Below are 12,645 nucleotides of genomic sequence, written 5' to 3'. Positions count from 1 at the left end.
AATTATTTGCAGGGGCTCCTTGCTGATGATGAGGTAGTATGAGTAATACTGCCTCAGAGAACCGCACAGCCTTAGACACATCATAGTATGATAAGTATATTCCATTACAATACGCATAAATGGACATGTTTCCATTGACATGAATGTAAATAGTATTTATATGATGTCAGAAGCAAGCAAATGTACAGAGATCAGCAGCATGACATAGGCACCGCTCATCTCTCCTCTCAGAACCATCAGAGATCAGTTTTGCAAGAAGTTCCTCTAGCTGTGCCAATAACAGATGGACTGACATGACTTTTCCTTTAAATGGGTTGCGTCAAAATTGACTTTATAGGATAGGTGATAAAAACCTAGTAACTCACCAATAAGACCCTCGCCAATCCTCAGAAGAGTGGTCCCGTGGCCCCCTCTCCTCTTCATTGCACGCTCACTGCACCCTGCACAGCGAGCAGGAGATTGGATAGAGCAGGGGTTGCGCATGCGCAGTGTCACTCCATTAATTCTCAATGGGCTCAAACTGGTGGGAGTCCCATTGCCTGATTCCAAGAACGGGGTATCCATGATCAGCCCCTTTCTCAATTGCTTATTCCTATTTCCCTAACACTGCAGCAAATGGGTGGTCACAGCTCCATTAATTTCTACGAGGCTGACAGATAGCCATGTGTTGTGCTTGGCTATTTTCGTCAGCCTCATTGAAATGAAGTGGCTGCACGTGGCTTTGTCCATTTTAATGGGGCAGAAGGAGATATCTGTCGCAGCTTTTCGGTCGTGACAGCATCGTAGTATGGTGGCCTCAACGCAGGCCAAGACCTGTCGCCTTGTTATGCAGGGCAAGGATTTATGCACCATGTGCAGAGACTGCTGGGTGCTGTCTCTCTTTGCTGCATGGATGCATGCTGGATTAGTCATGCCTGATAGAGGGTTAGAGGTGTGTTCTCAAATTGCTCTGCCAGTCCTCAGGTGTGGAGTAGCTTTATATTCTCAACCCTCCCTTTGCTCAATGCTGCTTATTCAGCTCCATAGAGGAGTAGTAGAGAGTGGAGCTCCTCTGTGCGGGGTGTACTGTTACTTCCAGATAAGTTGCTGCGGTTTACTTTTCTGTTTTCATTTCTGTTTTGCTTTGCTGTTCGGTTCATCTCTCCAGGGGCCTCCATAGGGACAATCAGGGCCCAGGAAGAAGACCATGGGGCCGCCTCTATCAAGGCGATTACTCTGCTTCTAGGCAGGGACCCTTCACCCCCCTGCTAGGTTAGGGCCAGGCTTCCTTCTACCTGGAGTGGTGCTACGGTTTAGCATAGCGTGGTGTGCGTCTCTTTCCAGCAGTGTGTACATCTCTAGCGCCGTGCTGAGCGTAGTACTCTTGTGCCGCTCAGGCTTCACATACTAGTTTTCGTACTCCTGTTGTGGTGCGCACTGTTCTACAGTGCATATGTATTATCAACTGCAGTGGTTGTGAACGTCACCCTGCGTCCATGCTGAGCGTGGTGCTTGTGTGCCGCACGAACGTGACAATAGCCAAGTTCAAAGTGCCCATCTATCTCTGTCCATCCCATTGAAATGAATGGATCCACAGTCACACATGCGCGACCAGCGGCCTGTTAGCTGCAGTGTTAAAGAAAGAAGGATAAGTGACTCTGCAGAGAACATGGGTCCCGCACTCTCGGAATCAGTGGGGGTACTAGTAATCGGACCCACACTGATTTATCAGTTTTCACTCATACAATGGACGAGGAAAAACTTAGAGAAGTTCTTACTTTGCAGAATATCCCTTTAAAAGGGGTTGTCCCACCACTTAAATTTGCTCCTAGTTGCTGCACACCAGATCCTGTGACTGCTGCAGCCAATCACTGGCTATAGAAGATTACTGCTGTGACTAGTGATTGGCTGCAGCAGTCACAAATCCTGGTCAATAGCTAACAGGGAGCTAATGTAAGTGGCGGGACAACACTTTTAGGGCTAATTCCCACGGGCGGATTTACACTGCGTATCACGCGGCGGAAATCCGCGGCGTTGCCCCGCAGCTATTGGGTTCTATTGAACCTAATAGCGCAATGCTCACGGTGCAGAATTCACATGTACTTACCCGCGGCATATTCTATTTGCCGCGGGCGTACGCGTGGACGGCTTCCATTGCAGTCAATGGAAGCCGTCCGTCACGCTATCTTCCGCTGTAAATCCCTAAAAAGTGTCTGGTCCATAAGGGGTTAACTCGAAAACACTTAAAACTGCAGTAAAGCATAGCTTTTTCTATACCAACAAAAGGAGGTCTTAGTAGAGTCACAATTGTGTTGTATTTGATGGCACAGGAAGGGTTCATCGTTATTCTATGGTGCCGGGTAGGTAATACTATACTCCACTGTTTACACAAGGGTGGAGCATTGGATAAAACACAGATCAAGTGTTTTCAGTTGAAATCCATGTAATTTTTTTCTGAGCCTTTAATTGGTGCCTGTCCCTTTAATTACAGTATTATGGAATTGCAGGCTTTTGCCCATCCTTAGAAGTAGGAAATGAAGTAGATGGGATCTCTGCGAGAGACTGGACAGTGTTTATGGGAAAAGGCAGCTCATTTTACAGCAGGGGGAAACTAAATGTAGTTGCCCCTTTATTGTCATTTCCCCAGAGGTCCACGTGGGTTACCTGTATGTGTGGGCATGCCGGACTGCGTATGTGCTCTGGTATTACACTGTGATTAGATGTAATAGCATCACTTAAGCAATAAATATTACCTGTCTGTCTTTGTGTAGTCCGAAGTGTAGTCACACAATGGTTGCCTTGTTGCACCCTAAGGCCTTAGTCACACGGGTGTTTTTTCACGCGATTTGCGCATCGCATGACGGATGCGCATGCGCAAATCGCGTGACCGGCGCCGAAAAATCGGCCGAAAAAACGCCCGAAAATCTGCTCCTAGCCGCGTTTCATTAGAAACGGGCCGGAGCTGTCCAGCGCATTGCATTCAATGGAGCCGGCAATACAGTCGGCTCCATTGAAAGCAATGCGCTGCGGGCGAGCGCTGGATGAATTGTCGGGAAGGGCTTAAATATATAAGCCCTTCCCTGCAATTCATCCTAAAATGTGTTAAAATTTAAAAAAATTGTATACTCACCTTTCCGCTGCAGCGGGAGTTCTGCCGTGGCCGCTGTCAGTTCTCCTGAACTGCTTCTCGGCACTATTCAGCCGGCGGGGCTTTAAAATCCCCGCCGGCTGAATGAGTTGCCTCTGATTGGTCACAGCCTGACCAATCAGAGGCAGGTTTCACTCACACACCCATTCATGAATTCATGAATGGGTGAGTGACTGCTGCCTCTCATTGGCTCAGCGGGACCAATCAGGGGCAGCTCCCGCTGCTTTCACACAGGAGCCATAGTCATTCCGTGAACAGCGGCAGAGCATGCCGGAGATCTCTTGCTGACGCTCGCTTGCCTTTATTGAACAGGAAGTCGCTCAAAGATGAGCGACTGCCTGTTTAAATTGTACGAGATGTCGTTCACAAGTCGCTTTGTTTCAGTGAGCTTGAAAAGTTCCCATATGCTGGGTTGAAACATTGCTGTCATGACCATGGAGGAATAAGGATAAAGATGACATTGGTTGCATAACCTTGGATGTATGGATTTCTTTTTCTCCCTTGATGCTGCTTCCTTTTTTTGATATATTGTACTATGTTGCGATTAGGGTCTGATCCCATGTAAGCTTGCATCATACACACTCCACCCACAACAGAGATACTGGTGAGTGCAGCTGACATCTTTTTCTTCTCTACTTGAAGTCCATCTTGATTCCCACACAAGACAAACACAGCTTGGCTCGTCCCACAGCAGTGATGTCACGCAGGTCTTTCAGCCCACCGGATCTCTGTGGTGGGGGTAGGTCGGTGTCTTCTGTCAGGACTGCTGAGTTGTGTCTGAGATAATAACGAATTAGTTGTATTCCCATTTTGTTATTTTTGTCCTCCCCTTTTCAAGAGGCCTGTGTTGTTGTTCTGTCGGTCAGGCTCTGTATTTTATATATCCTGTAGGACCTGCAATGACATAGCCAGGGAGCGGAGCATAAGAAGAACCCACATACAATACTTTCTACCAAACTGCAGAATGGCCCTTCCCACAGCAGTGACATCACCACAGGTCCTTCAGCCCACCGGATCTCTGTGGTGGGGGTAGGTCAGTGTCTTCTGTCAGGACTGCTGAGTTGTGTTTGAGATAATAACGACTTAGGCCTAATTCCCACGGGCAGATTTCTATCGCGTATCACCCGGTGGAAATCCGCGGCGTTGCCCCACAGCTATTAGGTTCTATTGAACCTAATAGTGCAATGCTCACAGTGCGGAATTCTACCGTGGAACTCTATCCCGTGAAATCACCCGTAATAAGCCGCGGCATGTTCTATTTTGCCGCGGGCGTATGCATGGATGGCTTCCATTGCAGTCAATGGAAGCCATCCATCACAGCGGAAGATAGCATTAAAGAGCTTCCCCACCCATCAACGCCCGCATCATATGACGCGGCTGACTCATGATGTGACACTGTGGGCATGTCACATGACGCTGCCGGCGAGTCACATGACACTGCCAGCACATCACATGACACTGCCGGCGCGTCATGCGCTGTACTGCGCATGCGTGCCCACACGGGCTGTGGGACTTCAGGCAGCGGATCCGGAGGTGAGTATGGGGTCTTTGGAGGGGTGCCGTGACGGGCTCCGCTGCGGTATTCTGCTTGCGGAGCCCGTCACAGCCATGGGCACTAGGCCTTAGTTGTATTCCTTTTTTGTTATTTTTGTCCTCCCCTTTTCAAGAGCCCTTACTCTGTTGTTCTTCTATCGGTCAGGCTCTGTGTTTTATATACGTTGTAGGACCTTCAATGATGTCACCAGGGGGTAGAGCGATGTCACCAGGGACGGAACATGAGAAGCACTCACATACATACTCACTGACAAGTGGTCGTTAGTAGTTTGATAAATAGGAGTACGCGCGCACAGCCTGGAGCTTTGAGTCCGATGTACAGTCCTGCTGACTTTCAAGAGTGACAGCATAAGAGGCTTATATTAAAAAAAACACCTCCTCGGGCTCCTGAAAACCTGCTCTATAAGCACCATAACTTAGTGTCTGGTGTTCATAGCCGGTGATAGGTTCTTTTTAAGTAACTCTAACCCTCCTATGGACTGAAGCAAAGCCACAAGACAAATTAGTAAAGTTTATTTGCTTTGAAAAAATACTCCCTCCTTCTCCATCATCTTGTAACCTACAATTCGAGGGCCTTACCTGTGACCCGTTTCAGGTCCGTCATTGTGACTCCCATCAATCACAAGAATGGGGATCCTACGCCCCACTCTTCTAGAGGAGTTTGAATGGAGCTGTGGTCTCATAAGCACTCTTCCGCACCGTTCAGTGTCTATTCACTGACATACATAGGCAGGCTTGGTGGTGGTCCCAGGAGTAGGTCCCCAGTGATTCTACATGTGTCACCTGTCCTTTCGATAGATGATAAGTGCTTCTGTGGGATAACGCCTTAAAGTGATATTTAGTTTAATGGAAACGATCAATGCCTTTTGCATCATTGTCAGTGTTTATTGATGGGACAGAAGCAGCCGTCTGTATAATTTGTGTTGTGTTAATTAAGCTCATTTATTGATTAATACAATGTTCTGCAATGCTCTAATACACTTGATTTTTCAATAAGCAACATTTCCAAGTTGTATAAAACTGAGAAACTCCTTTAAGTCAAGGCTGGATATTGGTAAATGTAATGAAATGTGTCATTGATACAGTTGGTATAATACCAAGGTTTCCACAGCTCAGTTGTTAATGGAGTAAAAATTACGATTATTTCTCCTGCAGCCAAGAATGAATGGAATTCAAGAATTCCCAGAGCTGACACATGAAGGTAACACTGAACTATTAAGACAATATTTACACTTCTGGAAAAAAATCCTTTGTGAAATTACTTTTTATTTGCTGTTAGTGTCACATTACCATCCAGATAAAACATGGCGTTGTATAGAGCTATACATTGTCTTACCAGAGGGGGTGCTATAGGACAAATGAGTATTGGGGTGGGGCTCCGCAGTGTCTTCTGATGTAAAGAGGGTTGCTAAGGCCGGATTCACACAAATGTATTTGTGCATGAAAAATGTGGGTGCGCAATATGCAGAAAAGAGAACCTACTGGTTTCAATGGGTTTGTTGACATGCGTGTATTTGGCGCAAAAAATACTCATAATGCGCATTTGTACAAGAAAACATGGTGAACTACATATATCAGAATGGTCTGGCACCCTGTATCCACTATGTGAGGGGGTATACACCAAGCAGCCACCCCCCTCATTATCAGGAGGCAGTGTGAGTGGGTGTCTCATCGGTGTCCTGCACAGGTGTTATTGGCTCCTCCATTTGGTAGTCAGCTACCTGCATGGTGAGAGGAGGCTGCATCTATATGCACTCCTCAGTCAGTAAGTAACGGCCATTTTCTGTGATTGTTTTTAATTCTTGATTTCCCCTTCTGTGATGCATTTATATTAGTGTCGGGACCGACTACAATGCAAGGAACCGTGAAGTGGTTAGTGGGCTCATGTATCTTGGCCAACATCCAACCAATGCCTTGCATTTATTATCTATCATTCACATGCAGTGTGGCATTACGACTCCAGGGGGAGCCCAGGGTGGCAGTACCAATGTGGTTCACTGACGGATATGCAGGGCAACCCGCCGAATTATCATGGCGTCATTAATAGGTTGCTGGTCTGCATGGTGAACTACATATATCAGAATGGTCTGGCACCCTGTATCCACTATGTGTGGGAGTATACACCAAGCACCCACCCCCCTCATTATCAGGAGGCAGTGTGAGTGGGTGTTTTATCGGTGCCCTCACAGGTGTTATTGGCTCCTCCATTTGGTAGTCAGCTACCTGCATGGTGAGAGGAGGATGCATCTATATGCACTCCTCACTCAGTAAGTAACGGCCATTTTCTGTGATTGTTTTTAATTTTTGATTTCCCCTTCTGTGATGTGTTTGTACAAGAAAAGAACATTTTGAACTCATGAAGCTATTGGCCAGTTCAATAGTTGAGCGCCTCTGTGTGTGTTTTTTGCGTGCACATTTATGCATGACTTTGCGCACGCAAAAAGTATAGTAAAATACGCAGATGCATGCACAAATACACAATGCGGATTCAGCAAAAACGTGAAAGAAAAACATGCGCAAATACACTTAATATAGAATCATAGAATGGTAGAGTTGGAAGGGACCTCCAGGGTCATCGGGTCCAACCCCCTGCTCAGTGCAGGATTCACTAAATCATCCCAGACAGATGTCTGTCCAGCCTTTGTTTGAACACTTCCATTGAAGGAGAACTCACCACCTCCTGTGGTAACCTGTTCCACTCATTGATCACCCTCACTGTCTAATATCTAATCTGTCTCCTCCCTTTCAGTTTCATCCCATTGCTTCTAGTCTTTCCTTATAGAAATGAGAATAGGGCTGATCCCTCTGCACTGTGACAGCCCTTCAGATATTTGTAGACCACTATTAAGCCTCCTCTCAGCCTTCTTTTTTGCAAGCTGAACATTCCCAGATCCTTTAACCGTTCCTCATAGGACAGGATTTGCAGACCGCTCACCATCTTGGTAACTCTGCTCTGAACTTGCTCCAGTTTGTCTGTCTTTTTTAAAGTGCGGTGCCCAGAACTGGACACAGTATTGCATATGAGGTCTGCCTAAGGAAGAGTAGAGGGGGATAATGACGTCACGTGATCTAGACTCTATGCTTCTCTTAATACATCCCAGAATTGTGTTTGCCTTTTGGCTGCTGCATCACATTGTTGACTCATGTTCAGTCTATGATCTATTAGTATACCCAAGTCTTTTTCACATGTGCTGCTGCTTAGCTCAATTCCTCCCATTCTGTATGTGCTTCTTTCATCTTTCTTGCCCAGATGTAGGACTTTGCATTTCTCCTTGTTAAATACCATTCTGTTAGTCGCCGCCCACTGTGCAAGCTTTTCTAGATCTTTTAAAACACTCTTCCCTAGTGTTAGCTATTCCTCCTAGCTTTGTGTCATCAGCAAATTTGATCAGCTTTCCCTCAATTCCCTCCTCATTTATAAAAATGTTGAACAACACTGGGCCCAAGACAGAGCCTTGTGTTACCCCACTTGCCACATTTTTCCACTTATGCGAATCTGACCTAACTGTCCCAATATTCCTGGACAGTCCATAAAATAGGGCACTTTTTTCCATTGACCATCAAAAAAAGAGATGCTTCCGTGAATTTTTTGAGGCCGGTGGTCCTTGATCAGGTTATTATGATTGTAATTATCGTCATTTTGGAGTTCACAGTAAATGCTTGTAATGTGTTATCAATATTTGACCTGCAAAGATATTTTTATCACTTAGAATCTTTATAATTAATTAACTGTGTCTGTAAAAAATGTTGGCTGACCTATGGATAACGTGTCCAGCAAAAAACTAAAAATCTGCTTGTTAACTTGGGCTGCAGATGTGTGTCATGCAACTTGTGTACATATGTTAGGTGACCTACCTTTTGTTATCTGATGTCTTTCTTCTTTCATAGATGTCATATAAGGCATTCATATGGCAGAAGTTCCAAACCTGTGGCTCTCTAGCTGTTACAAAACTACAAATCCCAGCATGTTCTGACAGCCTGCGGCATAAAAACTGTAATAATAATCTTTATTTCTATAGTGCCAACATATTACGCGGGATATATTTGGTGCAACTCGCTAAGCATAAACTTTCCACCTCCGTATGGCTCTTCATGGTTGACAGAGAGTACATTGAGGATATGTTCATAGAAGCTTGGCTATTCCATTGCTCGGCTCTGCTACCGGAGCCGAACAACGAAAATGATGAAAGTGCTGGATCTGGCTCTTCTTTTACACATATGGCGCTCGACAGACCTCATTTACTATAATGGGGTCTATTGGGCTTCTGGCATGCCGACTAGAGTTTTACAGGACAAAATAGTGCAGCATTTTGCTCCAAACGAAGCCTTTGATGTGAACAGAGCTTAAACGAAGATTTTGTGCTTTTCAAAACTATAAAGATTAATGTAAAAAGGGTGTAAAATACATATTTGGCACCTGCCGTGTACTACACTTTTTTTTGTCATATTTCACTTATTTAACCCCTTAACGACACGAGCTGTAAATTTAAGTCCGGTGCATTCAGGGTTTGTATGGAGGGGGATCTGGAACTCATCCGTCTCCATACAATGCGGCTGCTGGCTGTTTCGTACAGCGTGAATGCTGATCATGGCTGTTAACCTCTTAAACACCACTGTTTGTTTTTACAGTGGCATTTAAATCCCCTGATCAAAGTTTGGGGGTCCCAAATGGCCCCACCATTATGAGATAGCGAGGTGTCGTTTAGTTGCTGTGGAGTTTTCTGAAGACCCCCAGCGCTGCCATGACTGATTGCCATTCTTGTGGCGTAGCTTGGTAGTTTGTCTGTCAGGTTGTGGTATAATGTATTACTGTGGTATTACATTATACTGCATGAGAGATCAAATGATTGCAAGTTCAAGTCCCTTTGTGGGGACTAAGAAAAATGTAAAAGTGAGTAAAAAAGGTTTTCATAATTATTAGAAAAAAATAAAAGGAAGCAAAATACCCTTTTTCCATATTTATAATGAAAAAATCTAACAATAAAAACCCCAAAACATTTGGTATCCCTGCGTCCGTAAAAATCCGATTTAACAAAGTAAGGCTGGATTCAGACGACCGTATATCGGCTCGGTTTTCACACCGAGCCGATATACGGTGTCCTCATCTGCAGGGGGGAGGGGAGGATGGAAGAGCCAAGAGCGGGAACTGAGCTCCTGACCCCTCTCTGCCTCCTCTCCACCCCTCTGCACTATTTGCAATGAAAGGAGTTCTGAGAATTAGCCCCGCCCCTGTCCCGCCTCTCCTCATTGCAAATAGATGAGGCAGAGAGGGGACGGGAGTTCAGAGCACTGCTCCTGGCTCTTCTTGGCTCTCCCCCTGCAGAGAGAGACAACGTCTGAATCCAGCCTCAGCCATTACTTGTCCTGTATGGTGAACGTCGTCAGAAAAGAAAATACACAACGCTAGAATTGCGCTTCTTGGGTCACAGCGCCTCCAAGAATAATTTCAATAAAAAGCGATCAAACAACTGTATGTTCCGAAATGGTACCAATAGAAACTACAAGACATCCTACAAAAAAACGAGCCCTCAAACAACTGTCAATTGAAAAATAAAAAAGTTATGGCGGTCAATAGATGGCGGCAGAAATTTTTTTTTCTGAAGATAATTTGTTTTTTTTAAGTAGTACAGCAAAAAATATATATATATATAGACATTTGGTTAAGTCAGAATAAAGCTTTCATGTCATTTTTGCCACAATATGTACACTGCAAAAACAAGGCGCCCCCAAAGATGGCAGAATGAGTTTTTGTTTTTTTTATTTCACTCCACTCAGAATTTTTTAAAGTTTTTCAATGCAGTATATGGTACCAATGAAAAATACAACTCATCCTACAAAAAAACAAGCCGTCAGACAGCTATGTTGATGGATAAATAAAAGAGTTATGATTTCTTAACCCTTTCCAATCCAATCGGGCCTGCCCTGACATCATCATTTTCTTCCACACCTCCGATGTCGGGACAGGCCCGACATTGCAGTGCAGGGGTGCATCTGCACACGATCGTCAGACACATCGGGTGCAGATGCACTCCTGCATTGGTCCTCATCGAGGACCCCCGAAGAGAAGGCAGAAAGGGTTTTTAACCCTTTCTGCCTTCTCCTTTACACATTACATAGCGCTCAATTAGCTGGGGATAGAGATGAGTGAGTATAATCGCTAAGGGCAGGCGGGCAGGGAGCGGCAGGGAGGAACGGAGGGGAGATCTCTCTCTCCCTTGCTCCCCGCCGCAACTCACCTGTCACCCGCGCTGGCCCCCGAATCTTTAGAGACGAGCGGGGAGAGATACTCGGCTAAGGCACTACTCGCTCAAGTAATGTGCCTTAGCGAGTATACTCGCTCATCTCTAGCTGGGGAGAATGGATGAGAAAAAATAAATGGATTGGAAAGGGTTAAATGTGGAGAGGAACCCCTCCCCATACCCCCCTTTACCCACCCCCCACCCCAAAAAAAAAAAAACTGGGAGGTCCTTAAGGAGTCAAATGGGTTTTCCAGGGAAATATTATTGATTACGTATCCTTAGGATAGATCATCAATGGTTGATCGCCCGGGGTCTACTGCTTGAGACCCTTGCTGATCAGTTGATCGGGCACACGCTATTAGCAACATAACATGTGAGAAAGCATAATATGTAATTTTGATGGAATGGTGGAAGGGGATTTCCACTGACAATTGTCTTTTAACAGGTCATATATATAAATATTAGAAGATTTGTGGAAATCTGTAGATTTGGACACCATCAACTTCAAGGATGAAAGGGATTTAAAGGGGTTTTCCATGACTCTAATATAGTATATGTCATCAGTATCTGAGTGGTGGGGGTCCGCCGCTTGAGACCCCTATCGATGAGCTGTTCGAAGAGACAGCGGCCAGTGACTGATTATGGACATTTCCTGTCCTAGGGTCAGACAGGTGGCCTAGGTTCCGGACATGGGGTCGTCCTTGTCGGAACGATAGCCCCACTTTAGGCAGGAGTATTTCCCCCCTTCGGCTGTTAGGGCTAGAATTCCCATCTTTTCCCCTTGTTTGTGTTTGGTGGTGGTTTTAGTGCTTTACGTGGGGCTTTCTGGAGGTTATTTGCCCCATGTGAACACTGTCTTGCATCTGTGATGGGCGTGGTGCGTTATTGCTCAGCACGCACGGACGTAACACTTAAATTACATTTGGTATAGATAGCAGAAATGACGAGGCGTACCTCTTTAATGCTCTAGAAATCCCTGGCAACATTTGCCACAGAGGACTTCATTAATTATGGCTGTCTTCACCCCATGAATAGACAATGTACAGACATTGGTTCAGAAGTTCATTTCTGGTGTCCAGTTCAAACATCACATAATAATTATATAAAATACAAACATATGGAACAGGCGGTATTACAAAAGACGCATTCATCATAATATTCCCTCCCACTGAATGATACAGTGTTATGTCTTGGAGATAAACACTTCAGAAAATGTATCTCACACTACAGGCCCAGAATATTTCTGTTATCGCAGGCATTAGAAGAGCCAAAATCCGTGGGCAATTAGCAATTAAATGAATACTATGCCTAAAGTTTACTCAGATGAGCATATTCCACATCTGTGTACTGTCCAACATACTGCATACAGACAGCACATGGACCTATAGCATGCGATGGGGCCAATCACACATCGGCCTATGATGTGTGTGAAAAACATTGTAACACGTAAGGGGATGAAAATGTTAGCAATGTGTAGGTGGACCGGTGCCACATCTGCATTGAAATGCCCGGTCAGAGGTTCTGCCACAGATCCGGCTCAAAAAACGTAAAAACAAGAGAACCTACCCTACTCCCCCCCTCACCAAGATAGCAGAATTATGTTTTTTCTCCATTTCAATGCACTTGGAAAATGAAAATACGTACCATGTTTCCCCGAAAATAAGCCCTACGCCGATTTTCAGGGGGGAAGGCTTGAAATATAAGCTCCAACCTCCCAAATAAGCC

The sequence above is a fragment of the Eleutherodactylus coqui genome, chromosome 11, assembly GCF_035609145.1.
Source record: "Eleutherodactylus coqui strain aEleCoq1 chromosome 11, aEleCoq1.hap1, whole genome shotgun sequence".
Classification (NCBI taxonomy): Eukaryota; Metazoa; Chordata; class Amphibia; order Anura; family Eleutherodactylidae; genus Eleutherodactylus; species Eleutherodactylus coqui.
This window is presented reverse-complemented; position numbering follows the sequence as displayed.